At 52.2% G+C, this 9508-nt stretch overlaps 1 protein-coding gene across 2 annotated transcripts in view; it reads left to right on the top strand.

The window, feature by feature from the left end:
* Positions 1–1204: 1204 nt before the first annotated feature.
* Selplg (selectin P ligand) overlaps positions 1205–9508 on the top strand; it is a 10719-nt gene continuing 2415 nt past the window's right edge. For both annotated transcript variants that reach the window (XM_029533753.1, XM_029533752.1), the window contains exon 1: positions 1205–1322. The gene's annotated coding sequence lies outside the window, so the exon portion shown is untranslated. The remainder of the gene's footprint in view (positions 1323–9508) is intronic.

The raw sequence follows: 9508 nt of genomic DNA, 5'->3' as shown, positions 1-9508 counted from the left end.
ACTCAGAAATTCGCCTGCCTCTGCCTCCCAAGTGCTGGGATTAAAGGCGTGTGCCACCACGCCCGGCGAGGGTCTTACTCTTTAGCCCAGGCTAGCCTGGGCTAGCACTCCTCCTGCCTTGGCATCCCCACCGCTGAGATTAGAAGTGAGAGCCATGGGGGCTGGTGAGATGGCTCAGTGGGTAAGAGCACCCGACTGCTCTTCCAAAGGTCCGGAGTTCAAATCCCAGCATCCACATGGTGGCTCATAACCATCNGTAACAATATCTGACTCCCTCTTCTGGAGTGTCTGAAGACAGCTACAGTGTACTTACATATAATAAATAAATAAATAAATAAATAAAGAAAGAAATAAATAAATCTTAAAAAAAAAAAAAGAAGTGAGAGCCACTACACCCAGTTATGTGGAACCCTGTGAGAGGAAAAGCCTCATAGCCGCAGAGGAAGGAGGATCCTGAGGCCAAGCTGAGCTGTGGAGACGTGGAGAGGTTGGGGGAGGTATGCACATGAATGCATGTGACACACACACATACACACACACACACACACAAACATGTGTATACACACGTGCACACACATACACACATGTGCATATACACACATGTACGTACATATATACACATATGAGCATGTGTACAAATGCATGCACATACATACATGTATACACACATGCACACACATGCACACAAAAGCACACATGTACAAATGCATGCACATAAACACACACATATATACACATGTGCACACAGCACACACGTGTGCACACACCAGCACATGCACACACTCACAAGTCACTCTACGCATAAACCCCAAAGAGGTGGGTGATTTGCAGCTCCTGCCCCTCTGCCTCCCATTCTCCATGTAGATTGGGATTGAGACCCTCCCTCCAGATTCCCTTCCTTCCATCTGGCCTCTGCCTCCATGGCGGGGTTCTCTCTGGTTGCCTCTCTCCAGTTGCCCGTGGAACAAGGCTGTGACTCTTCTTTGAGGTCTCATGCAGAGGTCTCCTCACAGTTAGCCCCCCACCCTTCCTTGAACTTTCAAGATTGTTATCAGCCCCAACACACCGCCATCACACTGCCCATCCAGCTTTAATCAGACTTGTCACCAAAGCTGTCACAAACAAGGGGGTGTGGGCACGTCACGTGACCAGCCTGAGTAACCTCATTCTCGCTTCCTTCTTCCACACCCTGCCGTTGGGGGTTGGCGGGCGGGCGGACTGGGACCACAAGTGTCTGACAGTGTGGACTGGGGCCTTGTCACTGAGGCAGAATCGCTTGCTCCTGGGCCCCAAGGCAGCTGCCCCATGCTCTGGTGGGCACGGTAAGTCTGATTTGCAAAACCATGGGGAGTGGCTGGGGGCCCAAGGGACCAGGAGCCTGCCTTCGCAAGGTGCCTGGGCCCTTCTGAGTGGCGCTGACGCTCTGGGCTGAGGTCCCCCGGGAGACTCTGGCTTCTCCACCCTTAGCTGAAAATGCTCAGTTGCTGTGTGTTTACCAGGCTGGCCTTGCAGTCTCTGTGTGGAGACCCAGAGAAGCCCAGGCCCCCTCCCCAGACACTACCCACCCTTCCTCTCAACTGTGGGAAGCTCAAGGCCAGAGCTGAGACTAAGTCTGGACGAGTCCAGAAAGGTCGTGGAGTTTGTCTGGAGGTCATTAAGGCATGAAAGACTCTTTGGGATATTCTCTCTCTCTCTCTCTCTCTCTCTCTCTCTCTCTCTCTCTCTCTTCCTCCCTCCTTCCCTCCTTCCCTCCCTCCCTCCCTCCCTCCCTCCCTCTCTCTCAAATCAGATATGGTCTCCATTTGTTCACAGGCTAGCCTGTAACTCTATGTAGCCCAGGTTAGCCTCTTGCCTTGGCCTCATGCTAGGGTAACAGGCATGCCCCACCATACCAGCCTTCTTGGATCTAAATTTTTATTTTCATTTATTATTATTATTATTTATTAACTATTATTTGCATGTGTGCATATGGTGTGTGCACTTGTGCACACGAGCAGGCACATGAGTGTTATGCAGTATGTGTGGAGGTCAGAGGATGACTCGGGGTGGGGGGAGTCAGTTCTCTCCCACGGTGGGTTCTGGGAACTGAACACAGGTCAGCAGGCTTCCCCAGCAAGCACTTTGACCCTCAGAGCCGTCCAGCCTCCACTTTGACCCCCCTTTTTTTTCTTAATTAAATCAGATTGAGAAAACAGTACTTGTTCATAGGAAATTGTTTTTAAGATGGTATTATCATTATTATTATTATTTTATTATTATTAAAAAAATTTTCAAGACAGGGTTTCTATGCAGCCCTGGCTGTCCTGGAACTCACTCTGTAGACCAGGCTGGCCTCGAACTCAGGAATCCACCTGCCTCTGCCACCCAAATGCTGGAATTAAAGGCCTGTGCCACCACTGCCTGGCTTAGACTTATTATTTTTAAAAGTGTTATGTGTATGTTGAGAGCATGTGTAGTGGAGCAGTGGTGGCGTATGCCTTTAATCCCAGCACTCGGGAGGCAGAGGCAGGCGGATTTCTGAGTTCAAGGCCAGCCTGGTCTACAGAGTGAGTTCTAGGACAGCCAGGGCNTTTCTGAGTTCAAGGCCAGCCTGGTCTACAGAGTGAGTTCTAGGACAGCCAGGGCTACACAGAGAAACCCTGTCTCAAGAGAGAGAGAGAGAGAGAGAGAGAGAGAGAGAGAGAGAGAGAGACCTTGGGAGTTCTAGGACAGCCAGGGCTACACAGAGAAACCCCGTCTCAAGAGAGAGAGAGAGAGAGAGAGAGAGAGAGAGAGAGAGAGAGAGAGAGAGAGAGAGACCTTGGGTCTGGCATTACAGATGGATGTGAGCCTCTGTGAGTGCTGGAGACCCTGGTCCTCTGGAAGAGCAGACGATGCTCTGAACTGCTGAGCTGTCTCTTCTGGGCTCAGTGTTTTTGAGACAATGTCACGTAGCTAAGGTTGGCCCCAAACATACCATGTAGCTGAGGATGACCTTATTTCTGTGCCTCTGTGTTTCAAAGGCTATGATCATGGGTCTGTGACTCTGCCACACCTGGTTCACTGTTGCAGGAAATCAAGGCCAGAGCTTCATGCACGCTAGGAGAGCGCACAGCCCTGCTGGCCAAACCCCTAGTCCATCCTGGAGAGCTTGAACTTGGGATCTAATGGAGACCCAAGCAGGTCCCATCCCCTACGCCTGCAGATTTGTGTTGTCTTTGCTGAGTGAGGTTGGCGTTTGAGCCCAGGCTCTGTTGCAAGCTCAGCAACTGCTCTGCCTCTGAGCATCCCCCACCCCCCACCTCAAGCCCTTTGCCCCTGTAGCTGACGATCAGCTCCTATTGTCCGGACTTCTCAGGGTTTCTGCTGGTCTCCTTTTCCCATAACTCATTTCCATCTGCGAAGGGGCCTGGCCTCTTGGTGTCCAAGGCTTAGGGAGGTGGCTCTTGTGGGTGCCTCCGTTGGTACCACACCCTGTGAGGAGGTTCTTCCTCACCAGCTTGGCCAGTAGCCAGAGAGCTGAAACCGGGGAACGGAACGGAAGGGACTGGGGCCTCCTGCTAAGCTTTCCAGAAAACCTGGGTTGGGTGCTGGGTGGGTCACCAGAGGGGCTTGGGGGTTACCCAGATACTCCTGGTGGGTGGTGCTGCTGTTCTTTATAGGTGAGAAAAGCAGGCTCTGAAGGGAGAGACAGCTACGCGTGATGACATCATGACAGCTATGCGTGATGACGTCATGACCAAGAAGGCTGGGAGCTAGGATGTGGTGCAGGCCTTCTGGCTGCAGGACCCTGGACCCACGGGGACCAGGTCTCTCAGTTCACTTCGCTGTATAGAGCAGGAAGCTGGCAGTGGAGGACGCTGGCAGGAGGCAGGCTGGCTGCGCTGCGTGTGCCTCTTTAGAAAACCAGGGAAATCCTTCAGTTGATTTGAGCCAAACCGCAGGTCTCATCTGTTAGCTGGCCGACGCCCTAGAGTTCCAACAAGCCAAGCTCCAAGCTTGGTTCCTGGAGTGAAGGAGCCCCCAGTTATCTAACGCTGTGCGTGCGGCCTTGCAAGGGGCCACGGATATCAAGTAGACACACGGCCTTGCAAGGGGGTAGACACACAGGCTGTTTACTAGTTAAAAAGTTGCAGGGCCCAGGAATGGAGACCTTTAATTGCAACACTTTCTAGAGGCAGAGACAGGCAGAGCTCTTATGAGTTTGAGACCAGTCTCGTCTACGTAGTAAGATAGATGGATGGATAGATAGATAGATAGATAGATAGATAGATAGATAGATAGATGATAGATAGATAATAGGCCAAGTGTCAAGACACACAGCTCTAATCTCAGTACTTGGGGGGCAGAGTGACGATACTTAATAATTCAAGGTCATTTTGGGCTACAGCCAGTTGTAGGCTAGCCTGGGCTACATGAACCTGCCTCGGAGCAACCCTAAAATGGGAATGGGAATTGTCCACAATAGGTTGGCACAAAAGGCAGAAGTGTCCATTGGCAAACACGAAGAAGCTGGAGGCAGCACGCGTGCGCAGGGCTGAGGGTTCAGAGCACAGATGGCTGTGGTGCTGAGCTTAGGGGATTCACGGGTTCACTTGGAGTCTTAGGAAACAAACGTCAGGAAGGTTTGCAGAGTGGAAGATGCTGGACCAAGCCTTGGATGGCTCCAAGAACAGATGGTGTGGGGCTGAGACGGGCTCTGCGGGGAAGAGGGGGGGTGGGGGGTGTTGCCTGGCTTCAAGCTCCTGCTCCAGGCCACCCACTGCAGACATGGCTCTGGGCGCCCAGTGGGCCCCAGGGTGACAGTTTCTATCCTTCAATGGGGATGCACCAAGGATTCACAGGCTGCACCCAGCACTCAGGCTTCCTTTGGAACCTGTGACTCATGAACCTGAGGAGACTGAGCCTGAGGGCCGGGCTGGTGTCCAGGTCCTACCTTAGAGACCAGCGTCTGGGGATCTCAGTTCTCTAAGGAAGCCAGAGGCCAGTCACAGCCTGCTCCAAGGTTGGGGATTTCCCAGGAGAGGGCAGTGGTTAGTTAGCAGGGAGCCCCTTGCCCTAGATGCAAAATTCAAGATTATGACAGTGAGCTGTGCGTGGTTTCAGTACCAGCACTGAGGAGGCAGAGGCAGTTGGGTTCTCTGTTAGTTCAAGACTAGCCTGGTCCACATAGTGAGTTTCCAGCCAGGGCCACATAGAGAAACCCTGTTTCATGGTGATGGTGATGATGATGGTGGTGATGATGATGATGATAACTAATTTTTATTGAGCATTTACTGCTTGCTGAGTGTCTCACGAGGACCATCCCCCACTCACCCTTGGCATCCCCCCAGGGGAAGTAGATCCTCTGGCCTCTGCACACACTGACCCCCCCTCCCCCCAATCAATGTTACGATTTATGAGGCTCTGCCCTGATTTACGGCACTGTGAAAGTGACAGCCATTCCGGAGAACCCACGCCCTGGGTTTTGAGTTTGATCTACCCCGGGCTACTGAGTCTTATACCCTGTAGGCTGGTGTTAGACAGGTTGCCCGGCTACAGGCTAAGGTGAGCGTTCCCAGCATGCTCTAGGTGGACCTGGCTACTCTATGCGTCAGGCCAAGTGTGCTGATGTATTTCTTACACGCTCATGTTACCACCCTATGGTAAACTGAGGCACAGCTATACTGCATAGGACATCCATGGCTCTGAGCGAGTGAACTGAGTTGCCCAAGGTCACACAGCTTTTAGACTGTCTGATCTGATCAGTGTCCCATCCTCCAGGCTATACACCCCTCACGGGACCTGGGGTGCCTGTGCCTCAGTCTCCCCTGGTTGTTGGTTTAGGCTTTGTTTGCTTCTCTTCTCAAAGTCTCCGAGACTTTGAGATGATGTCCAGGGTCCAAGATTCATGGAGGAATGAGACCCCCTAGGATCCTGTTCTTCATAACCACTAAGGCGTGAGGGAGGTAGCTACGGGCTAGGGGTGAAGGGCAGGAAACTGGCAAGCATCAAGTGAAGTCGGATGTGGCTGTCTTCACCCTCAGCTCAGCCCAACCCCAAATTTGTTTTCCTGTGCTCTGAGGAGGGGAGGGGCTAGCCATCCCTCCAAGGCTTGGTTTCCTCATCTGTATCCCGAGGGTCCTGAGATCCGCTGCTTGCCTGGGAGAAGATAGGAGAGCTGGTCTACAGAAGAACCCACCCACGGTGGAGGCGTGATGAGGGCTTGACGAGAGTCCCTTACACTGGAGAGCACACAGGGACCGCAGGACATTTCCACCAGCCGAGCTCCTGGAGAGCAGGCTCCGGTCTGCCTGCTGTGGGCGTGGCTCACCGTCTGTGGGCGTGGCTCGCACTGGAGCGGCAAGATTCCCTCCTGGCAGAGGACGTGATGCTGCAGTGTCCCAGGGTCTGTCGGTTGAGGTACACAGAGGGCAGCGACCGGCCTGGTGTGGCCAGTGGCCCTGGTTGGTTGGAGAATGGGCGATTTCTGTGATGTATGACTTCCGGATCAAGCTGGTCGCTCTGGCCAAGCCCAGGCACAGAAATGAGGGCTTTCTGAGGGAATCTCATCTCTTCCTTTTCCCGCAGAGACACACCCCCAGCCGGGAGGCATAGCTGTCCCCAGCTCTTGATTTGTTTATTCTTTTATTTTTACACCCGAACCTCTTCCTGCCTCTGCCTCCCAAGTGCTAGGATTGCAGCGATCCATCAGCACGCCTGGCCATAATTTTTTTTAAAGGAAATTATATTAATGAATGCATTTACTTATTTATGTGAGACAGGGTCTTGCTATGTTGTCCAGGCTGGTCTCAAGCTCCCGGGCTGCAGCGGTCCTCCTGAGTGGCTAGCACGCTGGGAGCCTCTACCCTGCACCTTCCTTTCCTCATCAGGGAAAGGCTCTTTGTCCTGGCTGCCCATGGTGGCAGCACGCTTCATCTCCATGGCCCTCTGAGTCTGAGGCCTCCCTGCGCGCGTGTCCCCCATAGAAGGTGCTCCCTGATTCCTTCCCTGCAGAAGGCGACATCTGGGACAGCTTTGAAGCAATGTCACTCATTTTACATCTGAGTCAGCTGAGGGTCAGAGAGGGCGCTCAGAGTCACACAGCTGCTGTGTAGGGGGATGAGCGTGGGACTCCGGCCAGCGCTGTCTTCGCCTTAGGGCTCCTGCGTGCGCAGAGGATTGTGGGTAGAACAGATAGCCACCTATGGAGAGAGCCCCTTTGGGCTCCTGACCCTCAGACCCTCCAAGCTACCTTGCCCCCAGGAACTCGCCTCTGTAGTGCTCCCCGCCCCCTTCTTTCAGGAAGTGGTTGAGTCTCTACCTTCCAGGAACCAAGAGGAGTTGTGTGTGTTTGCGTGCGCAGTGTTGGTGTCGTAATGATGACATGGACTTTGACACCGGTGGCTTCTTCCTGCATGGCACCCCCCAGGAAAGTGGGGCAGAGGCGGGGGGGGGGGACATGTATTCCTCCCCAGGAGGAACCCCGGCTCAGAGAGGCAAGCATCTGTCTCCAAGTCACACAGCTTCTATGATGCAGTGTCTGAACCTCCTTCTGCCCTACCCCATAATCTGCTGCCCTTTCTAGAAGTCTTGGTGGTTCCTGAACAATGTGGGGCTTTGTCTTTCCCCCAATCAGGACTCAAACTCCCACAGCCTGAGCTGAGCCCTCTGCCATCGTCTCTGCTCTTTCACCCGGGCCCGTGTCCTTCGGTAACTGTCCCTGCAAGTGCCATACGCTTTGTAGTCACAGTTTCTTTGTTAGATGTGAACAAGTCGGGCATGATGGTGCACGCCTTAATCCCAGCACTGGGGAGGGAGAGGCAGGCGGACCTCTGTGAATTCAAGGCCAGCCTGGTCTACAGACTGGGTTCCAGGACAGCCAGGGCTACACAGAGAAACCCTGTCTCAAAACAACCTCAAAAAACAAACGACCTGGGCTGGTGAGATGGCTCAGTGGGTAAGAGCACCCGACTGCTCTTCCAAAGGTCCTGAGTTCAAATCCCAGCAACCACATGGTGGCTCACAACCATCCGTAACGAAATCTGACCCCCTCTTCTGACAGCTACAGTGTACTTACATATAGTAAATAAATAAATAAATAAATATTAAAAAAAAACAAACGACCAAAAAAAAAAAAAAACCATAAAGATGCATTATAAAAAGTCAGCACAATTTTAGGAGGTCAGATTGAGCATAGCAAAAGAGGGCCCACAGGTAAGAGTCACCTTGTCCCTCCCTCTTGCCTGTCAGCCACACATGTAAAGGACACAGGAAGTGACCGGTCTGGATGGTGTTTGCTGCGGAGACGCTATTGGAGCTATTGGAGAGGTTGTATCCCACTAAAGAGCACCGACCAATACCCAGAGCCTGCCACTCACCACACAGTTTTACTTTTTTTTTTTTTTTTTTTTTATGTGCTTTAGTGTGTGTCTGTGTGAGGGATCAGGTCCCCTGCAACTGGAGTTACAGACAGCTGTTAGCTTCCATATGGTTGCTGGGAATTGAACTCAGGACCTTTGGAAGAGCAGCCAGTGCCCTTAACTGCTGAGTCATCGTCTCTCCAGCCCACCACCACAGCACTCTATTTTTTTCTTTCATTGATATGAGTTCACTGTCGCTGTCTTCAGACACACCAGAAGAGGGCCTCGGATCCCATTACGGATGGTTGTGAGCCACCATGGGGTTGCTGGGAATTGAACTCAGGACCTCTGGAAGACCAGTCAGTGCTCTTAACAGCTGAGCTGTCTCTCCAGTTCCCCACCACAGCATTCTTAAGGGCCAGACTCTGACTTCTATCGCCACTGGCCAATGTCTGGAGGAAGTGAGGTGACTGGGGGTTGGGGGTGGTCTACAGGAAAGGGGCTGTTCTTCCTGGCTCCCTCGCTGGGAAGACAGCTGTCCCATCTACAGACAAGTCTGGAAGCTGAGCTCCCTCAGAAGGGAGATTCTTCTTGGCCTTTGAACTTGTAGTTGAGGGCTCTGGGCCCTGGGGAACTTAAAGAGCAAGTGGACAGAGGCAGCCACAGCAGCTGATGTTGTGGTTAAGAGCACTCCCTGCTCTTCCAGGTGACCCGAGTTCAGTTCCCAGCACCCACATCTGGCAGCTCACAGCTGCCTGTAACTCCAGCTCTAGGGGATCCTTCTCCTCTGCGGGCACCTGCATATCCCTACACAAGCACATCATAGGAATAATTATTTTTTTAATTTTTGAGATTATAATGACATCATTCCCTCCTTCCCGCCTTCTCTTTCAAGTTCATGGCCTCTCTTTTTCATTGTCATGTGTGTATATGCATGTGTATACACATTTATTCCTAAATACAACCCGCTCCGTCTGTAGCCACTTGTTTCTGAGGATGACTATTTGGTAGTGGGTGACCAGTCAGTGAGCTCTTTCCTGGGGAGACGGTTTCTCTGCATTTCAGCATTCCTTGGGTGTCTGCAGTTCTTCTTTCTTCTTCTTCTTCTTCTTCTTCTTCTTCTTCTTCTTCTTCTTCTTCTTCTTCTTCTTCTTCTTCTTCTTCTTCTTCTTCTTTTCTTCTTCTTC

This window comes from Mus pahari, chromosome 23 (genome assembly GCF_900095145.1).
Source record: "Mus pahari chromosome 23, PAHARI_EIJ_v1.1, whole genome shotgun sequence".
In the NCBI taxonomy this organism is placed as follows: Eukaryota; Metazoa; Chordata; class Mammalia; order Rodentia; family Muridae; genus Mus; species Mus pahari.
Note: the sequence above shows the minus strand (reverse complement) of the source record. Positions and strands in the feature narration are given on the sequence as shown.